Genomic DNA, 4,292 nt, shown 5'->3' on the forward strand with positions numbered 1-4,292 from the left:
TGAAAATAAAAAGAATTTTTTTCCATCTTTCATTAATTTTCCAAAGAAACACCTCACAAGAAAAATCTTTTTGGATTTTGGAATTAATGCCTTAAAGAAAACTTTTAAAGAGGTAATAAAAGAAAATTCTTTTTTTTTCTTTTTTTTTAATTTTGGTCCTAATATACTAAAGGAAGTATAAAAGTAATTTTTTTTTAAAAACAATTTCTAGATACTAATTTCCTAAAATAAAACCACATCAAATCTTTTTTCTTCTTCTTGATTTCTAGGAGTAGTATTTCTAAAGAAAATTCTAACAGAAATATAAAAACACAAAATATCTTTTTATTTTTATTTTTGAGTTACACCACACCTTTTCAAATACAAAATAATAAGTACAATAACAAAAAAAACTCGACATTGTTGTACAAAACTAGAAAGTAAAAGACGACATAAAAAAACATACTCAAAACATAAAAATAAAATAAAAATAACAAATATAAAAAATCTCCTTAAGCAACTCCTGAATGCGGTGGTCTTGGGATATCTGTCATGCTCAAGCTCCGGTAAGTGGATCCACACCTGTATGAGAAAACTTAAACCAACACTATGTGAGACAATAACATTCCCTACTAGACACGTGCAAGACATGATTGAGGCTATTTTTGCAAAATGACTTATTTGGCCAAAAGGTGGTTAGAAGTGCAAAATTTGGCTAAGACCCCGCAAAGCCAAGAACCTAAAATTTACTAGGAAGACCGAACCCTATGTGGGTGCCTACGTATCACGCCCTGAAAGACGAGAATCAAGTATGCGTAGTTCGGAAAGATTGGATACGGGCGAAAAATAAAAATAACAATTAATTTAGAGAAAATATGTTTTTTTTTGTCTTTTCTTTCTCTTTTTTTTTTTGAAAAATGATGAAACATGTAAACTCTCTCTTTTTTAATTTCTTTTTCCCCTTTTTTTTTGATTTTTGAAAAATGATGAAAAAGTACAATTTTTTTTTGAATTTTTCAAGCTCTTTTTTTTTCCTTAACAAAATGTAACAGAAAACATAATTAGGCCCCACTCATTTTATCTCCACACTTCACCCTCTCTTTTTTCTTTTTTTTCTTTCTTCTTTTTTTTTCATTGTTTTTTTTTTTTCATTTCTTCATTTACCCTCAGCTATCATTGGTCCGCCAAATAACCCTTTTACCCTTGAATAAATGCAACATGTAGCACATAAGATGCATCAGGATGATCTTTTATTATTTGGGGTATACCTGTCCTAGACGGACCCAACCCCTATGTTGAGTCCCCTAAGTCAAGTGCACATGATGCAAACAAGTGTTCCTACTATGGATCCGGCATGAAGCTGAGTTATTTTAGGTTCAAAACCTGGGCATTTGTCCTAGACTTGTGTACCCGAGCGGACAACTCGAGCCGAGGAGGGGGCTACGTACCGGGAACCAAAAGGCCATCCGGCTTAGTAACTTGTCTGAGCCTCTTTCTTATTTCAAGGTATGACACTAACAGAATAGGGAGTCTCGACCAGCGAGCACATCCCCGAAGATGAGAAGAGAAGGGTTTCGTAACAGTTTATATACAGTTCAGATAATATCAAAGCGGTAAAAGCAACATTTAGCACATTAGGCCCAAACATGTAATAAAATCAGATAGTAGATAAAGTCAAATATAAAAATTCATCTAAGCTCGAATTCTGAACCCTGAACCAGAAGTTCTGGGTTTTTATCCCCAGCAGAGTCGCCAGAGCTGTCACACCTCCTTTTTACTACACCCGCAAAGGATATAAAGGGGAGTTTTTTCCAACTTAAAGTGACAATCGAAATGAGATTATTTATTTATTAAATTCAGAGTCGTCACTTGGGATAATTTATGGTGTCCCAAGTCACCGGTTCAAATCCCGAATTGAGGAAAAGATTGACTCTGTATTACAGTCCGCGAATGCAGAAATCCGGGTAAGGAATTCTGTTAACCCGGGAGAAGGTGTTAGGCATTCCCAAGTTCAGTGGTCCTAGCACGGTCGCTCAATTGCTATAATTGGCCTAATTATCTGATTTTTAAACACTTTTAAACCTTTGTGCATTTTAACTTTTTAACCGCTTTTATTTGATTAATTAAAGGAAGATTGTAACGTCATTTAAAATATGTTTCAAACCACGTCACATAAATGCACCCGCAGTCCGCAACACATTTTATCTAACGTTGAGATTTGGATTTGGGTCACATAAATGCGCACCCGAGTTTAGGAAGGTAAATTATTAAAACAACGCGCCTAAAGCAACTACGCGTTTACAACTTTGCGAGGGCCATGGAAATTCAACTAGGTGGCACGCCTCGAATTCTAAAGAGTTAAAATTGATTATCCTAGGGCCATGGGCTATGTGATTCAACTGTGCGAATAGCGCGCCTCAATTTCTTTAAAGAAGAGATATGGATTCAACTATAACCATCGAACACTGGCGAATTCCACAAATATTAAAGTGTTATACATATTTTCACAATTATCACCAACAATCAGTACTACCATGTTTTGTTGTTCCACCAATTAAAGCAGTCCAAGTAACCCCATTTCCATCTTTCATCATATCGCAAACCAGAGAAACAAAATTCAAGATCCACAACTATACCCATTTGAATACAGCTCATTGCAACTACTATAGAAATGGGTGAATTAGAGAAATGAAACGTGAGCCAAGATTGAATGAAATCAAATTGTAAACTCTCTATCCAGTTTAGTGTTCTTTTCTTTTTGGCACAAAGTCTAATCATTAGACATTAGAATAAATTCAAAGTAGAAGATATATATAAAAAACATAAAATTCGTATAAACACAAACAAAAAAAGCTTCCAGGGACATTTCATTTACAGAACCCAAATCCCAAACTTAAAAAAAATGCAATCGAGCTTAAATCGTCAAGCAACCAATAACAACATTCTACTCAAAGTCAAGAATTAAAATTGACCCATGTAAGTATCATTTTTTTAATCTAATTCACTATTTCAAATACTTTTTCAAATTGAAACACAATACACATTGCTGGATATTAGATTCCTAGCGAAAATTTGAGCAAAACTTAGAAAAATAACATAAGGATTTAACAATTTAGTGAATCAACACAAACATAATACAGTAAGGACTCGAAACTTACCTAAATCGAACAAAGGAGGGCACTAAAATGAGCAAAATGATGGCAGAAAACAGCAGCTACAGTTGGACCTTGGTTCAATTCCGAGCAACAAAAGAAACAAAGTAATTTTCGACCCAGCTGAGCTTCTTCGAGCCTCAAATTTGCCTTTCAAAAACCCTTGTATATGTTTCTGAGTTTTCCAATTTTGCTCCTGATTATTGTCGCTAGGGATTAAACCATTAGGGTAGGAAGTCCGTTCTTTGTGTGTTTTTGGAGAAAAATCCAAGAAGAAAAAAAGCTCCAGTGTTTCACCGTTTGGTCTTAGATGGAGAGGTCTATATTTGTGTATTTTCAGCTATATAGAAAGGTTTTATCTTAAAGGGGTATGAGTTTGGTGTTATTGGGCCTTAAAATTGGGCCAAAGACTAAAAAAAAGAGCTACAAAATTTATAAAAACGGGATAAACTAACCTAACACTAATTCCTCCTTCTAAAATTATATACAATTATAATATAAAAATATAAAACTAATTTTATGATTAAACTAAACTATATTAAAACATGAAACTATTTGTGTGTTTTCAAGATTATATAAAAATAAAAATAAGGTACTATTTTTGTATATTTTTTATGAAAGATATATAAACTAAAAGCGACTAAAAAGAAGAAATATTTTTGTAATTTTCATTTTGTGATGAAATAAAGTAAAAGAGTCAAAATTAGCTAAAATAGCTATATTAGGCCTAAATTAACTATTTACGTGCTAAAATATAAAAATCTTGGGGAGGATAAAAGATCACATGTCTACAGAGGTAAGTGATGTCTTAGTTCAGGAAGAAGAAGGTACGCAATTTCCTATTTACTATGTTAGTAGAACTCTAGGCGATGCTGAGCCGAGGTATCCCCAACTGGAAAAGTTAGCACTCGCTTTTCTAAGCGCTTCTAGGAAGCTAAAACCGTACTTTCGATGCCACCCTATATGTGTCGTAACCTCTTACCCGCTGAGGAATATCATGCATAAGCTCAAGCTCTCGGGCCGGTTGGCCAAATGGGCCGTAGAAATTAGTGGGTACAACATCGAGTACCGACCCCAAACTACCATAAAATATCAGATATTTGCAGACTTCATGGCCGATTTTACGCCGGCCTTAATACTGAAGTCAAAAAGGAATTACTG

The 4,292-nt window shown here is 34.1% G+C and overlaps 1 long non-coding RNA gene across 1 annotated transcript; it reads right to left on the minus strand.

Annotated features, from left to right (window-relative positions):
- Nucleotides 1-302: 302 nt before the first annotated feature.
- Nucleotides 303-3,441, minus strand: LOC138886376 (uncharacterized). The gene is made up of 2 exons (XR_011405086.1): nucleotides 3,138-3,441; nucleotides 303-574 (listed from the first exon to the last, which is right to left on the minus strand). It is a non-coding gene; the product is annotated as an uncharacterized lncRNA (long non-coding RNA).
- Between the last annotated feature and the right edge of the window lie 851 nt (nucleotides 3,442-4,292).

This window comes from Nicotiana sylvestris, chromosome 2 (genome assembly GCF_000393655.2).
Source record: "Nicotiana sylvestris chromosome 2, ASM39365v2, whole genome shotgun sequence".
NCBI classification, from domain to species: Eukaryota; Viridiplantae; Streptophyta; class Magnoliopsida; order Solanales; family Solanaceae; genus Nicotiana; species Nicotiana sylvestris.